Raw genomic sequence first — 22680 nt, forward strand, 5'->3', positions numbered from 1 at the left:
CTAAGGTCTACTTCTACTAACCACTGGGCCTAGAGGATATGAAGGATTGGTTTTCAAGAAGTTCTGGTGTGTCCTGCACATCCTCAGATTCACTGTAGTGAAGGTTCCAGGTGTGAGTTAGGTTTGGCCACTCCAATGTACTTTTGCGAAATTTAGAAAGAAACATGAGGCAGAGATCATACTTCTGTGGTTTTTGCTCTTTTCTTTCCTCAATAAGCAAAGTCCAGGAGGCACCTGGTTCTTCTGTGACAGTTTCAGCAAAGGTGCCAGCTTCATGGGTGTCAGGAGGCAGAACCGGGACACCCGCTTGCAGGTCTGGATCATAGCAGTGCAGCATGGTTCTGATCATCGAAGCCTCTCCATCCTGGCCATCCCAACATGGCTGTGGAGAAGCTGCTGGCTGACTGTGAAAGTATTGCCTTTATTAGACCTAGCTGTGTCTTCGGAACGCTCCATCAGTCTTCAAGACATTTCATTCTCTATAATGAGTCCCTTCCTCCTGAAGTTTGCTAGAGTGGATTTTGCTTTCTGTGACTGGATCTCGACCTACTCTCCAACTCAAGTGGTGTCCCAGCAAGGGTGGCCTAACCTCTCAGTCTCATCTTGAAGGCAGTGGGATTCCAAACTGAATCACTGTCCACATTCCAGGTGGGAGCCTCCTGAATGGCAGACTGTAGCCAATAAGGGAAACCTGCAGAGCTGGCTTTCTGCAGCCAGGCATATACATCTTGGGTCAGGTCAACATAGATGTCTGCTTCCCAAGCAATAAGGATGCCAAACTCCTTCTAGAGCAGCAACTGTATATCAGTTCACTTCAGTAGCTCACTCGTGTCCAGCTCTTTGAGACCCCATGGGCTGCAGCACGCCAGGCTTCCCTGTCCATCACCAACTCCCAGAGCTTACTCAAACTCATGTCCATCGAGTTGGTGACACCGTCTCATCCTCTGTCATCCCCTTTTCCTCCTGCCTTCAATCAGGGTCTTTTCCAATGAATCAGCTCTTCACATCAGGTGGCCAAAGTACTGTAGTTTCAGCTTCAACATCGGTCCTTCCAATGCATATTAGGGACTGATTTCCTTTAGGATGAACTGGTTGGATCTCTGCAGTCCAAGGGACTCTGAAGACTCTTCTCCAACACCACAGTTTGAAAGCATCAATTTTTCAGCACTCAGCTTTCTTTATAGTCCAACCCTCATGTGAGCCAGGTGGGGACAGTGACATCCTTTAGCTCATAAGAAGGAAGTGAATAGATCTGAAAGGTCTTTGAGGGGGAAAAATGTATTCTATTAAAAGGATGGCACTTACCACTACTAATTAATATTGCCACTAGCATCCAGAAATCATAACCAAGAAAAGAATGCCCTTCTTTCCATACTTTAAAAGAAACTTGTTAAATTTTTAATACATAACATTTTAGCACACTGCATTTAGAGACAAAGTTTTATGAGCTTCATAAAAAAAAATCAGAGCACTGAAAATGAAATGCTTGCTTTAGGTTATAGCCAAGCACAGAAAAGGTTTTTAAAAATCATTTCACTTCAACAGGATTAGCAAGACTCATTGCAGGGTTATTGTTTTCATGCCAGTTGTCCTTTTGTGCCATCCTGCAAATGTCTGGAAGATTTCCTCTATCCACATAGTCCTGAGTTTTTGTCGTTGCTGTTGTTGTTGTTTTTAAGCAAGCATCACTCCTATTTCTTTAGTTTTCTGACACCACAGGAAATCAATGTGTCAGGTTAGTTTCACTGCTAGCCTTAAAACGCCATGTCCCTTGGAAGCAAACCCTCTTGACACAATCTCTAAGCGCTGCTCTAAGTTAACAGACAGCCATAAGGCAGGGGTTCTCAGGAAGAAATGGTCTAAACAGGCAGGAAAGAAGGCAGCAGCCAGACCAGACGGAGAAGCTCAGAGCTCTCAACGTGCAGAGGAGGAGTGGTTAGGAACTGGGATAAGCACAGGAGGGGAATGAGAGTCCCCAACAGCCAGAGCTCCTGGGACTGTGGACAGCTCTGTAATTAACACACCATGTATTCCAGGGCCCAGAACAGAAGACTGCCAGCATATGGGGCCCAGAGCCCATGGGTCAGGCAATGTAAGCAAGGGTTACACCTGTCAGCAAGAGCCGAGTCAGTCACAAGAGGCCCAAGCAGGGCTCTCAAAGAGGAGGAAGAAGAGGATGGGTGAGGGAGGAGGGAGAGGCCACTGATCTGGGAGGCCTGAGGGGAGGATTCAGGTCCTGAAGAGGGCTGAGGTCAACATCCCTTCCACACCTGATTCTCGGATTTATAGAACACAAATGCCCTCATTAAAACAAAACAAAATACTTAACTCTACAAGATTTATTTAAGGCTCCCTAGTCTATGGGGTTGCACAGAGTCAGACATGATTGAAGCGACTTAGCATGCATGCATGCATTGGAGAAGGAAATGGCAACCCACTCCAGTATTCTTGCCTGGAGAATCCCAGGGACGCAGGAGCCTCATGGACTGCCGTCTATGGGGTCACACAGAGTCGGACACGACTGAAGTGACTTTGCATGCATGCAATGCATTTAAAATTTAGCTTTCTAAATTATCTGATGTATAACATTTTGGGAAAATGGCAATATAAGCACCCAAACCCCACAGATCTGCAGATTTTCTTTTAGCCATAGGAAAAACCATTTCACACTGCACCATGAAATCAGAGGAGTTGCTTTAACCCCTAAACATTCACTTTAGGATGTCTCAAGTGCTTGCTTTAACTAGAGAACTAAACCCCATTTGTTATCAACAACAGGGAAAAAAAATTTGGTTATAGTATCGTGTTGCACTGCCGAAACAGCAAAGAGATATATGAATTCATGTAGGTTAGCTGCTTTATAAAATAAAGTTGGCTGCCCTTTTTTTGTGTGTAGGAAAACATATTTGAAAACACACATAGCTACCCTTTGCAAACCCAATTAATGGCAACAGCTTCCCCCATGGACAGTAAAGAGTGAGCTGCAGATACAAACATCCCAGGCAGGAGGGCTCTGAAAGCAGGGCCTTCAAAAGAGAGCTTTGCTGTATTCTCTAGGATCTAAAAAAAGGGAAGCTTTGTCAGGACCCTTCCCTCCAGACACACACATCATTTTATTTGGAAGTCACATGATGTGATTAAATTTAACTGGGTGGAGTAGTGGAAAACCACAGTATTAACAACATAATTCTTTTTGAGGAGAGAGTCTGCCAAGTGCAAAAGAGATAATTCTGAAAGCTTTGAGCCGCTAGGCACTGGCTTTCAACATTTGTTTTAAATCCAGAAGCATCTCTCTGCTCACTGTGGCATGGCATCTATAACTGAAACTCCAGAAACTACCTGGATCTTCGTCATTTGGGCTCCTGGTGAAAGAAATTATGATGCATATAGAACTGATGACATGCAGCATATATATGGACATAAGTACCCATTATATGTATCCATGTGTCCAGGTAATTACTGGAAGGTTATACAAGAAGTAAACAGAAGTCATCTCCAGGGAATAGCACTGACTGGGGAGGGGTGTCTTTCACTCTTCACTGCACACTCTTCTGTCCTAGTAGAATTTTCACCACTAATGTATTTTTTTAATTAGAAAAACTAGCCATGAATATATCACTTCAAGAGCTCACAGGCCAGGAAGTTTGAAAAGCTCAGTGTCAGCCCTGCTCATCACCAAGAAACTGTAAAGGTAGAAATGTTTCATAGCTGTAAGATTGCTTACAGTTTATAAGGCACAGACTGCCTCCCTTTATTCCTGTAACATCGTCAAAGATATCAAGACAAGGCACTCCCGAGACTGCAGCTACTTCCATTTTATTTCTATAAAACAAAGGTTCTGGAGGCTAAGTGTCCTGCCAGGGGCCACTGGGGCTGTAGCGAAGGCAACTGGGCTTGATCTCAGGCCTTCTTCTCGACCACTATCCTATCTTCATACTGTGAATGTTGGTCAGGCCACTTCTGAGTCTCTCCACCAATGAAAAGGAGACACTATCACAGGCATCCTTTCAACAAATGAGTAAATAACATTCTGTTTTACCAAAGAGGAAACTGAAATCAGAAAGGTCAAGTAATCTGCCTGTGACACATAGGACTTGAATCCAGAAATCCTCTCACTCTACTTCTTGGCTGCTATTCCAGGCCACCTCTCTAGGCTGTCCCCTCCACCTAATACAGTGCTGGTTTCAGGCCTCCAGATGTTCACAGAAGTCTTGATTTGTGACAATTTGCAAAAACACGTGTACAAGAAACTGTATGGTGGGAACAAGGGCCCATGGGCTGTCCACAGAGCCACCCATTCTCAAGGCATTTTCCAAAACACAGCTCCTGTGCCCCAGAAGGCCTTGAGCAGCCTTGCGGATTCCAAGCTGCTCTGCAGAAAAGATTAAAAAACAAAACTAAACCCTCAGCTCTGCAGACACTGACAACTAGAAAATCAACTCTCAAGGAAAGATTCCCAGGCCCTTTCCCCAAAGTTTGAGCCTGAGCACCTCTCAGGGCTTGGCATGGATCATCTCCTGCCCACCCCCTGGCTGTGCTGTGATGTCACCCTGTCCCCACACTAGCTGTGCAAAGTGGACTTGCCAGCCCAGCCTGCCCTTCCTTCCAGCAGAGAAGAGGACAACTCCTTTCTCAGGAGCTTCTGACGCCATCCGCACTGGGGCAGTGGAGTAGCTCTGTGGGTGTAAGAGCTCACTTTCAGGGCTTACACAAGAATAAGTATAAATACGTGAAAAAAAACAACAACAACAACAACAAAATACAGTGTAAATTTAACACCCCACAGGACCAAGCAGGGAGGAAGAGCTGATCTGAACAGCAGATACAGCCCTAGCATGGGGCGGGGGGAGTACCTTGCCCCAGGAGCCTTCCACCAAGGGCTCCCATGGGAGCCAGGGATGGCGGTAACAAGCCTCAGGGACTCACCCACATCCCACGGGAGGCCAGCCAACAGTCATCCCTGCAGAGCCCTCAGAGTCCACTCTGTAATGCTCTGCAGCTTTCAATCAATGCAAACTCAGTGATCAGTTAATCGCTACAAAATCAAAATCCATACTTGGCTCTGTTCAGGAGCAATCTGTGGAGGGCAGCCTCACATGGCAGGGCTCAAGTGCAGTGGACACACACATGGACACACATGACGCTGGCTGGAGGGCAAATACCCAAGAACGTATTAAAATATGAATTTGAATATGTGTGGATTTTTGTCTTAACTCCACTAAGATTTAAAGCCCAGAGAGCCAAATATTTCAGCAGTGACTGGTCTGCACCACACACTGCTATAAAGTGCGGTTTTAGACCAGTATTACCAGATGAACCAATGGAAAACCTTTACGCTTCCAAGTTCTAAGCCCTTCTGAATGGAGCCTGCCTGTGTCCACATAGGGTCATTCTGCTGGCCGCAATGACAGAAGCCAGACTTACCCTGGAATCAGTGGACTTAGAGGGGCCACGTGAAGATTTAAAAACAAAAGTCCAGCACAGACCAAAAGGTGCACGCGGGAATCAACAATTCCAGTTTGTCAGGCCAACTCTTTCTATTCACTTTCTTCTGCATCCTTCTCCTCCATGTGCGGACAGGTCCTCAGGGTCAGGGAGTCATTGAGAATTAGGCCAATTCTCTAGGTAATTCTGGAAAGAAAAATACCCTCCAAATATCAAAGAGAAAGCAGCTGGGAGGAGACCAATCAACACGTTATTCTGCAATGATAACATTCCAAACATCATATTCCCCCGAATCCTTGAAAACAAGACCCTAACATCTCTTTGTATTCTTCAATCCAGCAGCTGACCCAACAGCACAAGATAACTGACCAATGAAGCCACTCCCAAGAGGTCAATGCCTCAGACCACTGTGTGACTGAGAGCATCGGGTAAGGGATCACATCAACCCTGAGGCTCCCCTTCACAGCTTCCACAAGGAGGTGAACCGACAGGACAGTCTCTCCCTGAAATTCAGAGCCTGCTCTCCACATGTTATCAAGTATATCACCAATAAATAGGAAGAAAGTAGGTGAGACAAGTCACCAAAGAGGAGAAACAGATATAATAGAGCAATCTCATCTCTAAGCTCTAAAAGCTATTTCCTTATGTTTGGTTTTTTGTCTTTCCATGAAAACACGTTTCCCCTTCGCCAGTCAAATCTGGCACACAGCTTTCTAGAAATAATTCATAAATCCAACAGAAGGCAGAGAACGGTCCCTATGGAGGCTGTGGGAGAATGATGCATGGAACTCCCTCCACCCAGAGGTCTGCAAGCTAACGCCAAGCTTCTGGTTGACCTGCACAGCTGCACGTAGCCCTGGGTGGCCTGGAAAAAACACTTATCACTCAATCTTGTTCCTGCAACAGGACAGCATTTAAGACTAAGAACACAGACATCAGAACCAGGAGGGCTGTGTTGAAATCTTGGCTCTGCCTCCCACTGCGTGACCTAGTTATTCCATCACTTCAGGCCTCAGTGTCCTCATCTGAAAAAACAGGGATGATAACAGGACCCACCATATAGTGTTACTGAAATGATTACATGAATCACTATACATAACATGGCTAAAATAATTACAGGAATGCAGTAAGTGCCATATAAGAGTTGCTATTATTATTAATTATAGCTACTTAGTGCACATTTACTGAAGACCGACTAAGCACTGTGACTAAAAGATTTTTAAATGGCAATAACAATAATTACATTCATGAATTTCTGACTTAGGTACTTAAAGGGTATCTGTACTATATATTATGAAGAATAAGAAGGCCTGGGAATTCTATCAATCAAAAATATACACACCTAGACATTTTTCAACATGTATACCTAGATTACAACACTGACGTCATCCTTGGTTTTTCAGTACGTATAGGACAAAGTTGAAACACAGCACATTTTACCTATGGTTGCCTTAAATTCCTGTTCTGCTTCTACCAACAATTATAGCACAGAGCAGGGAGGGGTGAACACATTAAGATGGAAGCTGCAGTCTGTGAAGGCAAACACACCTTGAAATCTTGAAAAAGCTGTTGTAAGCCCTTAATATCTAGTTCATACATACTGACCTATAAAAATGGGACAAGTTGTGTGCTTCTTTGCAAAACTGCATTTAAACCACCCTAGCCCTTTGTATCTAGCCAGTACCTACCTACTTATCAACAAGTACTCTGCTGCATTTATTTTTCAAGGGACAAGATATTGACTGTGCCCCTACTGAGAACTAGCTGCTGTGCTAGGCACTTTTCCACATATACTTCCTGACCTCACGTAGCCATAGGGGCAGTAAACAGAGTCTTTAATCATAAAAATAAAGTTATAAATTGAGATAAATGTCATGAAGGAAAAAGCCAGGGTTATGAAAGTGTGTAACAAGGAGTCCTAATTAAGACTGGGCTCAGCCAAGTCTCAACCCAAGATGTGGCATTCAAAGTGAGATCTCCAGTTATGGCAATCAGACTACATTATTTGAACCAAATGTACCACTAAAAATAACAACCAAAAATGCTGCATAAAATTGTTAAAATTCTTCTCTGAAGTATCAAAAGTGTAGACAAGATAGTAGTAAATAGCTAGGGAAATAGAAGAAAAATGGGAACACAGGGAGGCACTTTGGGCATTTGTGAATTCTGGAAAATGAAAATTTAGAAGATTTTTCAAGATCAGGAGGACAAAAATAAAAGATTAGGGCATGCTCAAAGAAGAGGTTCAAATGATAGACTCTCACCCTCAATATGCTAGGACCCAAAAGATCCCAAGCCTTAGAATAAAGGTATGACTGGAAATAAATCCCCGTATAGATCTATGAAACTGGGGAGAACCTGCTCCACCAAAATTCAAATATTAAATCCTAAGCCCAGAGTGATGGCACGTGGAGGTGAGGACTTAGGAGGTGATTCAGTCATAATGGTGGAATTGTCATGAATGAGATTAGTGCCCTTATAAAAAAGATCTCATAGAGAGATCCCTTGCCCTTTCTACCATGTGAGAACACAGCAAAAGAATCAAGGAGAAGGCTCTTAGCAAACACTGAATATGCTAGCACCTCGATCTTTCACTTCCCAGCCTCCAGAACTGTAAGAAAATAAATGTCTGTTGTTTATAAGCAACCAAGCCTATGGTATTTTCTTATAGCAGCCCAAACAGACTAAGACAGAGACTGAGCCCTAAATTTGGCTTAAGTTGGACTGAGATACTAGGTACCTGCAGAAGCAAACACTGGAGGGAGGTACCTTCATAACAGGTCACAAAGAAAAATGTCAGCACAATGAGTTTGCAAACCTATTTAGTTCAACCTCCCAGGGATTGCTGAAATCCCTTTAAGGCAGAATGTAAGCCAACATCTGTATGAACACTTAGGGTGATGAGAACTTACCACCTCCACAAAGCAGCCAGTTTAGTTGTGGGAAATCTTTATCATGACCTTACATTTACCCTACTTGTCTTTACTGTTTTTCTGATCAATACAGAACACAATGAACCTATATTTATATAACCACCATACCCATGGAGACACCTGACTTGAGGGAGATTGATACATGCAAGGTATCTCTTTATCAACCCTCCTCCATCAGAGCCTCTGGACACCTCTCTCCCTTCCTCCAGAGCTGGGCTCTGGTGTGCCAACATGCTCCCTAGCAAGCAATACCAGAACCAACCTCCAACTTGAAGAGTCTTTAACACAGTTGTGAACAGAATCAGCAGGCTTTAAATCATAGCCCCTTGAGGCAATGGATGAAAATGTTGAATTGTATCACAGATATTGGTGGTTGAACCTTGGACTCAACAGATAAGGAAATCTGCTTTTGTTTTTTTCTTTCCTCCTAGACTCTGCTGTACCATTTCTGCTCTAGGTCTCACCTGAAGGAGCTGGTCAAAGGCCTGTACATTCCCATCCCTCTAGCCTCTGTCATCCATATGCAGTTACTGTGAGTAATAGTTGCTCAGTCATGCCTGACTCTTTGCAACCCCATGGACTGTAGCCTGCCAGGCTCCTCTGTCCATGGAGTTCTCCAGGCAAGATTACTGGAGTGGGTTGCCATAAAGACCATGTGCACCTGTTAGAGATATGTTCTCTCTCTCCATACACACACATATATTTCATAGTTAATCCATATATCTATGTATATATATATTATATATATAAAATATATGTATCTTCTCGCTGAAATAAGAAAAACAGGATACTGGAAACATAGGCCAAGTAGATTTGAGCTATACCATCAAATTAAAATGGGCCAGAACCAGACAAACAGAATAAGGCACTTAATTCCCAAATATCCCCAGTTGCCATCTGTTCAGTGGCATATTCTGCAATCTGAGATCCAGGGCCAGCAGGGAGCAGAAAGCAGGAATCCTTCGTCTCTGTAAACAGTGGAATGCAGTGTTGGGAATGATAAGCCACCAGCTGCATATTAATCAGTGGGAATTTAGAACCTGTCACTTAAAAACAAGTGAGGCCCCCAAGCTTGATATTTGACACACCCTGTGGCCACACCCTGTCCAATGCATCTCTTCCAAAGACTCAAATCAGAGTTAAAAGAAAGCAAGCAGAGGGTCCTGGAAAAGTGGTAACTGGCAACCATCTCACAGGCAAGTGACAAGTGGGAAAGACAGCTCCAGGAGGCTTTGCCTAACTGGAGGGAGTTCATATCTGATTGCTGACAGCCCCCTCTAGGCTGAGGAGCCTTTTCCTCCATTCAGCCTTGAAGATAGTAGGGTGGGAGGCAAGAGGACAGGTACAAGTTCAGGGCAAGAAAAGGCAATCACCAAAGCCCCTCCAGCTTCCTCCTTTGGTCACCAGCAGGAAGGAAGCCCTCTGGAGTTGTGGGTGAAGATACTACATGACAGCCTGTCCAGAACCTTGGGATCCAGCATTTTGACCAAAATATCTTATAGGCAGAAAAGGGAGGGAAAGGGAAAGAAGGGTCCCAGAGGAAAGAGTTTGAGAGATGGAAGATTGGAACAAGTCTGGATCCTAAGAAGGAAGTTATCCACATGGTGTGATTTGACAGAACTTTTATTAACAATCTCTTTAGCAACGATTCCTCTACTAGGCACTTATACCACAATTTTATCTAACCTCCCAATATTGCTCTGAGTTGCATTTTTCCAGGTGATTGAGTTTCCTTTGAGAAGAAGACAACTTTGAACCAGGCAGCCACTAAGGACCCTTCCAGCTCTCCAGGCGCCATGCTCTCCTCCAGACTCACAGCTCCATAGACGATCCACATGCTTAGAATACAGCAATTTATGTCTCCAGCCTAGTCTTCTCCCCCAAAGTCAGAGCCAACCATTCAGCTGCCTGCTTGACATCCACCCTCAACAACTCCCAGACATCTCAAATTAAATATGACCAGAACAGAGCTCTGAAACCCCACCCCTTGCAGGCTCACCCCATCAGTTAATGGCAACTCCATCCTTCCAACTGCTCAGACCAAAGATCTTGAAGTCATCCCTGATTTCTCCCTTTATTTCACAACTTACTTCAAACAAATCAATAAAATTCTCAACTTACCTGCTCAGGTATATCCAAAATCCAACTTCTTATTATCCAACCACCACAATTCAGGCCACTGCCATCTCATTGCTGGCCTGGTTCCTGGCAGTGGCCCCTAATGGACCCTTCCACTGTCCACTTTTAGGCAGCAGCCTGAATGAGCCTCCTAAAACCCAGACCGGCCGCTCCTCTGCTCAGAACCCTCTGGGGGCCCCGCCTTTCTTGAGAGCAAAGGCCAGTGTCCTATCTGTAACCTGCTCTGCACGTCTGGGCTGGCTCCCTGCCGCCTCTCTGACCTGCTTTCTGCCCTTTGTCTCCCTATCCTCTCAGCTCCAGTCACATTTCCACACCAGCAGGACCTCTGCACTTGCTGTTTTCTCTGTCCAGAATGTTCTTTCATTTCTGCATGGCTCATTCCCTCATTTCCTTCAGGTCTTTACTCAAAGTTATCCCTGGTCCCCTAATATCTCAGAGTCCTCAACCCCTACAGTTCATATCCCCTTTTTCTGCTTAACTTTCTCCATAACAGTGACAATGACATAAAAATCACTTATCTTGCCTACGATCTGTCTCCGCCAGCGGGAGAGCCACGAGGGCACAAGTTTTTGTGCGTTTTGTCCATATGGCAGCCTCAGCGTCTGCCCCAGTGCCTGGCACACAGTAGGTGTTCAGTACATTTGTGGAATGAGGCAGTTCTGTGGGTCACTGTCTGGCTGGTCTGAGGTCCTCCAGTTGCCCCTTCTCCGCTTGGTCATCAGACTCAGACAGAAAACATCTCAGCATCTAAGGGGATGATTCCACCAGGTGTGGAAGAGGCCTGTGTCCCATCTCTGGAGGGGACCATAGAGAAGTGTGCTCTTCACCACTGACCTGCCTTTGCACTCTCATCTCTGCAAAAGAAAGTACCCACTAGGAGGGTTTGGTTTTGTTTTAATTAATCCCATGTAAACCCTTCAGCTGTTTACCTGAATTCCGTTTAACCTCCTATAGAGCTGTTTCTCAATCATTTGCTCTCCAAAAGTCAGGGAAAAACCAACTCCTCCTCTAAAATGGTTTTATCACCCTTGCTGCTGAGAAAACACAATTTCTATCAAGAGAAGCAACACAAAGCAACAGAGCAATTATTTGTCATTTTTTCCCCCTCAGTGCTGGATTATCTAACCACAGGTCTCACAGGGAGTTTAACAGGTGAAGGATTTGGGCCATTTAAATGCACCTTCACACAAAGATACTGGGTCCCAGCTGCAGGTGCACATGTCAACCTGCTGGAACTTCCATTTGTCCCACCAGGGAGGGCATAAAATGCTCTTTAAGCCAGAGCCATACACAGATAAGGTTCTCCTGACAGGGATCAGAGCAGGGGGTGGGGTGATGCCCACAGGTCAGACCAGCCACATGGGGGTCTGAGGAAGAGGGTCTCTTCCCATACGGGTGGCTAACTGAGGTGCCCACTTTATCGTTCCACATCCAATTGCAGTCTCTCTGAAGAAACAGGACACCTCTGATTCTTTGAAGACGAGAAGTATCTGGAGGTCCCTGGAGCATGCCACTCTATGAGAAGTCCCTTCCAGAGTGTCCCTGACAGCCAGCCGCCACTGTCTGCCCAAATGCTTCTGGGGACCGAGCACAGCCTCATTGTCCTCTGGGAAGCCTGCTCCTCCCAAGGGCCACTGGTTCCCTGCGTTCATTCTCTTTGAAGATCTAGGGTCTTTATAACCACTGAATCTTACTATGCACCCAGAATTCAACATGCTTTCACTCACTGAATCACCATGGCCCAGGGAGAAGAGGACATTATCATTACTTCCCAGATGAGGAAACAGAAGCTTCCACTCCTTTCCACCCCTTCAGAGCCACACTCCATTGAGACACAGAGGCTACCGTGGCATATAACTGTGTGAATGTTGTAACCATTACCTGAACCCACTTCATTCTTATTCTAGGAACAGGTTACCACCTTATGAAGCAAAGATCTATTCAGGGCCTCAAGGACACAGAGGAAAAAGTATGTCACGTTTAGCCTAAACACAAAGAAAAAACTAAGAAACACCTCGGTTCATCACATAATCAAATCATCAGGCAAGTCATTCTCTCAGCTGAGAAAAGACTCAAAATATGCAAGCATGCCATGGGAATCTTCTTTTCACCAAGGTCCCTCTATCAGTGGTTTTTTTAAATTAACTTTAGAGCAGTTTTAAGTTTATAGAAAAATTGACCAGGAAGTACAAAATTCCCAAACACCCCCTGCTTCCCACAAACACGGGTTCCTCTATTATCTACACCTTGTATTAGTGTGGTATGTTTGTTACAACTGATGAACCAATACTGATATATTAACATCCACAGTCAATATTAGGATTCACTCTGAATCATATGTTCTAAGAGTTCTGACATATGATGACACATATCCATCATTACTGTATACAGAACAGTTTCACTGCCGTAAAAATCCCCTATGCTCTACATATTCATTTCTTTCTCTCTCCCCTTCCATAACCCCAGCCTCTGGCAACTTCTGATCCCAAATAATTGACAGAAAATTCCTGTATCTAATAAGAAACTGGAGCAAGGTTGCCAAATACGAGGTTAATATACAACAGTCAATTGTTTAGCTATATACCAGCCATGACAATGAGTTTGAACTTAAAAACACATCAGCACCAAAAAAAAAAAAAAAAAAAAGCCCACATAGGTACATGCTCTTCATCAGTAAAACTACAAACCTCTAATGAAAAGAAATCAAAACAATCTATAAATAAATGGGCATTCCTCCACTGATTTTTAAAGGCAAACTCTCCAACTCTATTAACCTGGTCTCAAGTCAGAGGTTTAGAAATAATAATACCTTCCTTCACAATGACAGTTATCAGAAAAAGCCCCTAAGTGAAGATAGTAGTCCCACAGATGTACTGCTACAAATAAACGCTCAGGGCCTCTATCCACTGTGGGTGGGAAAAGAGGTGCCAACATATAGTTTCCAGATAAAATACAATAAGTATTTAGCATACTTATGTCCCAAGTATTACATGGAACATACTAAAGAATTTAAAATGTGTTTGTAGTTTAACTAAAATTCAAATTGAACTAGGTACCCTTTATTTTTCTTTGCATTATCTGGCAACACTACTCCAAGGCCTCACTCCACTCCAAGACTTGGAACATGGAAAAACAACATACCTCTTAGGTATATTCAGTGGCTGACATTTTTCGAAGTCTTCTCAATACTCTCTCTAGATTTTACTATGTCTGAGAGGAAAGAAGGACAAATATCTCTCTACCCTCATTAACCAGATGAGGCTTTTTAGTTCCTCTTCACTTTCTCCCATAAGGGTGGTGTCATCTGCATATCTGAGGTTATTGATATTTCTCCCGGCAATCTTGATTCCACCTTGTGCTTCATCCATCCCAGCGTGTCTCATGATGTACTCTGCATATAAGTTAAATAGGCAGGGTGATAATATACAGCCTTGACTTACTCCTCTTCTTATGTGGAACCAGTCTGTTGTTCCATGTCCAGTTCTAACTGCTTCCTGACCTGCATACAGATTTCTCAGATGAGAGGAAGAAAAGCAGGTAGCAAACAATGGAGAGACGGTCAGGCAGGTCAGGAACACACTTGGCTCTAATCATTCTGAAGCCTATCTGTTGAATTAGCCCAGGAGACTTTACCCTGGTTCAACCTGGGAGTCACCTGGGGAGCCACCAAAATCCCACTGATGCTTGTGTGCTCCTAACGCCTGGGCATTTTTTTAAAGCATTTTACCAAAAAAGGTAAAGACATATAAAAGTAGACAGAAAGGATGGTGAACCCCCAGGTGACCAATCATCCAGCTTCAGCAAAAACCAGTTCAGTTCAGTTCAGCCGCTCAGTCATGTCCGACTCTTTGCGACCCCATGAATTGCAGCACGCCAGGCCTCCCTGTCCATCACCAACTCCCAGAGTTCACTCACATTCACGTCCGTCAAGTCAGTGATGCCATCCAGCCATCTCCTCCTCTGTCGTCCCCTTCTCCTCCTGCCCCCAATCCCTCCCAGCATCAGAGTCTTTTCCAATGAGTCAACTCGCATGAGGTGGCCAAAGTACTGGAGTTTCAGCTTTAGCATCACACCTTCCAAAGAAATCCCAGGGCTGATCTCCTTCAGAATGGACTGGTTGGATCTCCTTGCAGTCCAAGGGACTCTCAAGAGTCTTCTCCAACACCACACTTCAAAAGCATCAATTCTTCGGTGCTCAGCTTTCTTCACACTCCAACTCTCACATCCATTCATGGTTACTGGAAAAACCATAGCCTTGACTAGACGGACCTTAGTCGGCAAAGTAATGTCTCTGCTTTTGAATATACTATCTAGGTTAGTCATAACTTTTCTTCCAAGGAGTAAGCGTCTTTTAATTTCATGGCTGCATTCACCATCTGCAGTGATTTTGGAGCCCCCAAAAATAAAGTCTTCCACTGTTTCCACTGTTTCCCCATCTATTTGCCATGAAGTGATGGGACCAGATGCCATGATCTTCGTTTTCTGAATGTTGAGCTTTAGGCCAACTTTTTCACTCTCCTCTTTCACTTTCATCAAGAGGCGTTTTAGTTCCTCTTCACTTTCTGCCATAAGGGTGGTGTCATCTGCATATCTGAGGTTATTGATATTTCTCCCAGCAATCTTGATTCCAGCTTGTGCTTCTCACAATGTACTCATAATGTACTCTGCATATAAGTTAAATAGGCAGGGTGATAATATACAGCCTTGACTTACTCCTCTTCTTATGTGGAACCAGTCTGTTGTTCCATGTCCAGTTCTAACTGCTTCCTGACCTGCATACAGATTTCTCAAGAGGCAGGTCAGGTGGTCTGTATTCCCATCTCTTTCAGAATTTTCCACAGTTTATTGTGATACACACAGTCAAAGGCTTTGGCATAGTCAATAAAGCAGAAATAGATGTTTTCTGGAACTCTCTTGCTTTTTCCATGATCCAGCAGATGTTGGCAATTTGATCTCTGGTTCCTCTGCCTTTTCTAAAACCAGCTTGAACATCAGGAAGTTCACGGTTCACGTATTGCTAAAGGCTGGCTTGGAGAATTCTGAGCATTACTTTACCAGTGTGTGAGATGAGTGCAATTGTGCGGTAGTTTGAGCATTCTTTGGCATTGTCTTTCTTTGGAATTGGAATGAAAACTGACCTTTTCCAGTCCTGTGGCCACTGCTGAGTTTTCCAAATTTGCTGGCATATTGAGTGTGGCACTTTCACAGCATCATCTTTCAGGATTTGAAATAGCTCAACTGGAATTCCATCACCTCCACTAGCTTTATTTGTAGCGATGCTTTCCAAGGCCCACTTGGCTTCACATTCCAGGATGTCTGGCTCTAGATTAGTGATCACACCATCATGATTATCTTGGTCATGAAGATCTTTTTTGTACAGTTCTTCTGTGTATTCTTGCCACCTCTTCTTAATATCTTCTGCTTCTGTTAGGTCCATACCATTTCTGTCCTTTATCGAGCCCATCTTTGTATGAAATGTTCCCTTGGTATCTCTAATTTTCTTGAAGAGATCTCTAGTCTTTCCCATTCTGTTCTTTTCCTCTATTTCTTTGCACTGTTTGCTGAAGAAGGCTTTCTTATCTCTTCTTGCTATTCTCTGGAACTCTGCCTTCAGATGCTTATATCTTTCCTTTTCTCCTTTGCTTTTCACCTCTCTTCTTTTCACAGCTATTTGAAAGGCCTCCCCAGACAGCCATTTTCTGGCCAATCTCATTTCATACACCAGCCCTGCCCAGTAGAATTTTCTGCAGTGATGGAAATGTTCCACATTAACGTTGTCCAATATAGCTGCTAGCCACATGTGACTAATGAGTACTTGAAATGTGCCTGGGGTCACAGAGGAACTGCATTTTCAGTTTTTAATAATTTTTAATTAATTTCGATCTAAACAGCCACAGGTGGCTGACGGCTACACACTGGAGAGCACAGATCAATATTCTCAGCCAGTTCTCTTCCCACCATGTTATTCTGAAGCAAATCCCAAACATCATATTATTTCATCCATGTATCAATATCGAATCCCTTGGACTGCAAGGAGATCCAACCAGTCCATTCTAAAGGAGATCAGCCCTGGGATTTCTTTGGAAGGAATGATGCTAAAGCTGAAACTCCAATAGTTTGGCCACCTCATGCGAAGAGTTGACTCATTTGAAAAGACTCTGATGCTGGGAGGGATTGGGGGCAGGAGGAGAAGGGGACGGCAGAGGATGCGATGGCTGGATGGCATCACGGACTTGATGGACGTGAGTTTGGGTGAACTCTGGGAGTTGGTGATGGATAGGGAGGCCTGGCGGGCTGCAATTCATAGGGGTTGCAAAGAGTCGGACACGACTGAGCGAATGAACTGATAATTTCTTTTAAAGCTTTCCAGATGATTCCAAAGTGAAACCACAGTTGGAGGCCAATGACTAGCCCATCAAATAGTCAATACTATGACACTATTTACTTAGAAGACAGACTTTCAGCAACTTCACAACCTTGAGAACAATGTTCTCAACCTTGAGTGCACATCCAGTCACCTGGGGATCCGGGGCCAGGCTTCACCTCCAGAAATTCAGGCTTTTCTCTCTGAAGATGAAACTTTTTTTCTTTCCCTCTCCCTCCCTCATTCTTGCACAAGCTCTTCACGTGATTTGAATGTGTGGTCAGAATGGAGATCCACTGCTTTAATATCTTTCTATAGAAAGAGAGCTCCGCAGATCAGCAGTATCAGCATCACCTGGGAGCCAGTTTAAAGAGCAGACTCCCAGACCCACCCCAGACCTTCTGAATCAGAAATTACATTTTGACCAGCTTCCCCAGGTAACTAGTGTGCACATTAAAGTTGATAAGGGCTATTTTTAAATAGTGGTTCTCAAAGTGCAGAACTTACTAGGAATGTAAATTATTGGGCTTCACCCCAGACATAGAGACACTAGGGCTAGGGCCCAGCAGGCTGCTTGCACACGAACCAGTTCTTCTGGCAACACTGATACATGCTTAGATTCAAGATCGACTACTATGGAGTCTAGAACACAACTCTGTACTGCCCAAGCAGCAAGTAGTGATTATATACACAGCAAGTCACTTCTACAGAGAAGCTGAAGCCATCCTCAGGCTCCCATGCAAGCAAGCACACATCAATTAAGATCTCTCTTTATAACCTATGACACTGGACACGTAGGCGGGACTGGTAGGCAGGAATTAAAAACAAAGCCACCTGGGGTCCTCAGAAAACAGGCCAATAATTGGTGTTCATAAAAATGTCCAAAATACTAAACATGTCAGTTGTGTTCAGTACATTCTCCTTAAGGAGGCAACTAAGTTTACATTTCAGAAATATTTCTATTACAATGTTTTACATTTCTTTCAAGGGGAAAATGATTGCTAAGAACAATCTTTTGCATGAAGTATTTGTATCTAGAGGATGAGGGCAGAGACAAGAAGAAAGATTACACTAGGGAACATGGCAGGACCCAAGACTCTTCCCCAGAGCGATTACTGTGAAGCTTTTTGAGGTCCCAAATTCTTCTGACACTGGAGCAAAGCTATACACCTTCTGCTCTTAAAATGCACATCCAGAAAATACAGAAAACACTGCACTCTATGTCAGAGGATTCAAGGCCTCTTAGCCCATAGGCTTGAGGCTGAGGATGCCTTCCTTGACCTGGAAAGCAGGCCTGGAGAACAAAACACAGCTCTTTTAGGGGTCCTATCTTTAGGTAGGAAGTAGCAGCTTGGTGGGTGGCCCTGAGACCTTCCATTCTGAGTCAAGTGCTTCCAAACAAAGTAGTCAGTAGGGGGCTGGGATGTCAGGAAATGGGGAGCCTAATTCAGTATACCCTCCTTTCCAGACCCCAAACCCACACTGATAGAACAAACCATGCATCTGGCTACCTTTTCCCACAGCTTCACAGCCCCTCAAAGTCATATACTGTCCCCAGCTGCTTCCTTTCCCTCTGGCGGGTCCCAACAAATTCCAGAGAGGGGTCTATGGAGCCTTTGGTACCAGGGACTAGACCAGAGAATCAGAAAGCTTGTTTTTCAGAATGGTTCTCAATCAGAATGCTCAGATGTGGGGCAGGAGGGTACCTGAGCTTCTAGTGCTGTTGGAGCATCCATTGAGCCAGGAGTCCAGGAGAAACCAAACAAGTGATTATGATCACACTTGTGTATGTGAGCATGCGTGTATACCCGTGAGTACTGGTGCTGCACAGGCCCACACTCAGGCCTGGGGCAGAACAGAGTTAACTTTGCTAATAAGCTGCCTGCTGTGAGTCTGAGCAACAATCAGTGCCCTGAGCCTTGCACCCTTATTCACATCACCAGTGGGATGACCTGGGACTATGTTTCCTAGCACTGCAGCCCTTGAGAAGGAGCCATAAAGTCATCGACTCAGAGTCCAGCTCCAGGGACACAGGAAGCCGAACGGAGCCAGGCTAAGACCCTGCCTCTCAGACTGCCCAGGGGGGTCGTACCTGATGCCTTCTTGTACTCAGTACAGTCTTCCCTCCTGACAGTCTGGTTGAAGGTAGTTGACACCACAGAACAAGGCAGAAAACAACCTTAGAGAGGCCTAATGCATGGCTGAGTTGTATGACCAGGGAGTTCTGTGGGTTTCAGAGAAGAGAGCCAATCCTGCCAGGGACGGTGCAGGACGTTCTATGCAGGTGCTGAGAACTGGAAGGGAGAGAGGAACAAACTGTTGGGGGAAGAGGAGGTGGTTATGTGTAGTAGGAGGCAACGTAATGAGGAATTCAGATGAACAGATTTAAAATATTTATAAGCTCAAGGTAAAAACATCAATGAGTTAAAAGGTATGGAGGGAACAGAAAGTCTTTTGGTCCCCCTTCCCAATATTCAGAGGTAAAATTTGTGTGTACACAGACCTAGCGTGTGTATATGTATATGTGTTTCTTGTAGCACAAATGACATCACACATATGATTCCAACTTACTTTATTAACCATTTATTTTGAAAATACTTCCCCATTAATATACACAATCAGCCTAAAAATTTGTAATGGTTGCTTACTATTCCATTATAGGAAGATACAAAATGCTCCTTAGCTGCAGACATTTGCCTTGTTTTCCAACATTTCTCTGTTCCAGATTTGCTGATTTGTCTCTACATTACCTGAGCAGGTTTGCCAAGGGGATAAACCTGCAACTGGATTTCTGGGTCAAGGGAAATCCTAATTACATTCCTATCAACAGTTTAAGCGGCACTTACTGAATACCTACCATATGCAATAAAAAAGGAATAAAGGAGCTCTTATTTTAATGACACAGAAGGTAAACTGACCTTGAGTAGGAAGAGGCCATTTACTGAGGGATGGGTTTGAGGGCATTTCTACTCTTCCTATATTTTTTTCTGTTGTGTGTACATGTATTTTTTTATGATAAATATTAAGTGTGCAACCTAACACATGGGTTATAAAACATTACTGCAGAACAGGTAATTACATGGCATATTTACCCCAATCTATTATATATCAAAAATTCTTTTCACTGTCTTTGCCACAACCCAGTAAGTGATAAATTATATACATATTAATTTTAAAAAATCACCCTGTGCTTTTTCAGAATTACCATCCAAGGTTGCAAGGATTGCCTTCGGGAGTCAGAACCAAATCAGTCTCTTGCCTCAAGCCCACATCCACCCTAATATCAGCCCTATTACGAAGGAGCATTCAGTTCAATTCAGTTCAGCTGCTCAGTCATGTCTGACTCTTTGCGACCCCATGCCAGTCTTCCCTGTCCATCACCAACTCCCACAGCTTACTCAAACTCGTGGCCATTGAGTCAGTGATGCCATCCAACCATCTCATCCTCTGTCGTCCCCTTCTCTATCTGCCTTCAATCATTCCCAGCATTAACATTAGGCAATGGCTCAGCTTGCTGCTTTCTCAACCAGAAAACCAGTGAGCAGGAAGCAAGGCTCTGATTTCCTGAAAAGCCAAATCCTCATTGCTTTCCCTACCCAGACCCTTGCTCTGCTCCCACTCTTTTAGCAGAAATGAAAGTCTTTCTGTGACAGCCCACAGGACTTGGCATCAAAGACCTGCATTACTCACTGGTTCCTGACCACCCCCCTTCAAAAAAAAAAAAAAAAAAAACGCTTGTCCAGGACATGGGTTAAGGAGCAGCCAAGAAGAGGTCATTGATCTCTGTCTCCAGGGCTCAGCGGCTTTGGCACAGGGAGGGGCCAAGGCTTTCCAGATGTTCCACTGAAGGGCTGGACTGGAGCCCAGGGAGCCCTGCAGATCTACAAAGAGACGCCTGTTCCCCAAGTGTGCACCATGCAAAATCCAAAGCTCTCTGAAGAGAGTCACTGCCCAAGTGGGCAGGGCCTTCCCAGAGCTTTCTGACTGTTCCTGCTGTCCTCACTCACTCCATGTCCGTGGCCACCACCCAGCTCTGGTTCTCCACCACTTCCACGACACACCCTCCCCCAGCCCTCTCAAGCACACACATTCCCCCCGAACTACCAGCTCTGGTTTCCATAGCAACCAAGCACAAGCCAGTTGGGTTTGTAAAAGCAGCAAATTTGACAGTGACCATGCAGAAGGAGGGGAAAAAAAAAATAGCCTGGGAAATTCTGGTCTCACCCTAGAAATCTGCCCTCACAGAAGTGCCAGCCCATCAGGGGGCCCCAGTTACAAGTCTAAAAACTGAGCTCTCAGATCCCCAGGGCACAATTCTTTTTCTCAGGCTCCACCCACCCTCTCTGGAAAGGAAAAGGCCAGGGATACACTGAACAATACACTGCATCAGTTTGAAAGTTATTTGAATAGGAAGCAAATCTTGATTTTGGATGATTACATAGCAATGATATCATGACTACTACTAACACCACTGGCTTAGTCATTCACTGAACAAATATTTTCTGAGCACCTACTATGTGCCAGGTACTATTCCAAGTTGTTAGACATGCAATGATGAACAAGATAAAATTCTTGCCCCCTGGAGTGTACATTCTAGAGGGACAAACATAACAAGTGAACAAACAAATTATAATTTCAAAAGGCAACAAGTGCAATTTAAAAAACAACTCAAAACCAAAATATATATATATATATATATATATATATATATATATATATATATATTCCCAGAGAGTATGTTTTCATATAAAAATGGAGGCGCTAGGATAATGTAAAAAGAAAACTAGACTTTCTGTAAGCATGTATGGTGTTTTACTTTCAAAATGTGCTTTCACAAATGTCAATGCATTTTGCCATCACTCACTGTAAGGATGCATCAGTGTGCTCATTCACCCAAGCAGAAACAGAAGCACAGATGTGAAAAATGAGTTGTTTCAAGGTCCAGTAAGTTTCATTCTTTGGATTTCCATTTATCAGCTGGCCACAGAGAAACTGAAAAGATTAGCCACAAGATGGGAATACCAGACCACCTAACCTGCCTCTTGAGAAATCTGTATGCAGGTCAGGAAGCAACAGTTAGAACTGGACATGGAACAACAGACTGGTTCCAAATAGGAAAAGGAGTACGTCAAGGCTGTATATTGTCACCCTGCTTATTTAACTTCTATGCAGAGTACATCATGAGAAATGCTGGACTGGAAGAAACACAAGCTGGAATCAAGATTGCCAGGAGAAATATCAATAACCTCAGATATGCAGATGACACCACCCTTATGGAAGAAAGTGAAGAGGAGCTAAAAAGCCTCTTGATGAAAGTGAAAATGGAGAGTGAAAAAGTTAGCTTAAAGCTCAACATTCAGAAAACGAAGATCATGGCATCTGGTCCCATCACTTCATGGCAAATAGATGGGGAAACAGTAGAAACAGTGTGAGACTTTATTTTTTTCGGCTCCAAAATCACTGCAGATGGTGACTGCAGCCATGAAATTAAAAGACGCTTACTCCTTGGAAGAAAAGTTATGACCAACCTAGATAGCATATTCAGAAGTAGAGACATACTTTGCTGACTAAGGTCCGTCTAGTCAAGGCTATGGTTTTTCCAGTGGTCATGTATGGATGTGAGAGTTGGACTGTGAAGAAGGCTGAGCGCCGAAGAATTGATGCGTTTGAACTGTGGTGTTGGAGAAGACTCTTGAGAGTCCGTTGGACTGCAAGGAGATCCAACCAGTCCATTCTGAAGGAGATCAACCCTGGGATCTCTTTGGAAGGAATGATGCTAAAGCTGAAGCTCCAGTACTT

General features: G+C 44.1%; 1 protein-coding gene across 8 annotated transcripts in view; it reads right to left on the minus strand.

Moving 5' to 3' along the window:
* The window catches only part of PRKCE (protein kinase C epsilon), a 545410-nt gene that overhangs the window by 294232 nt on the left and 228498 nt on the right, over positions 1 to 22680 (minus strand). Inside the window, exons 1-2 of one of the 8 annotated variants that reach the window (XM_060412212.1) lie at positions 10500 to 20878; positions 5425 to 5631 (exon numbers count right to left, since the gene is read on the minus strand). The exons of 5 other annotated variants lie outside the window; for them this stretch is intronic. The gene's annotated coding sequence lies outside the window, so the exon portion shown is untranslated. Of the gene's footprint in view, positions 1 to 5424; positions 20879 to 22680 lie in introns of those variants that run through there. 2 more of the 8 variants (XM_060412214.1, XM_060412213.1) reach the window with 2 other exon arrangements.

This window comes from Ovis aries, chromosome 3 (assembly GCF_016772045.2).
Source record: "Ovis aries strain OAR_USU_Benz2616 breed Rambouillet chromosome 3, ARS-UI_Ramb_v3.0, whole genome shotgun sequence".
NCBI classification, from domain to species: Eukaryota; Metazoa; Chordata; class Mammalia; order Artiodactyla; family Bovidae; genus Ovis; species Ovis aries.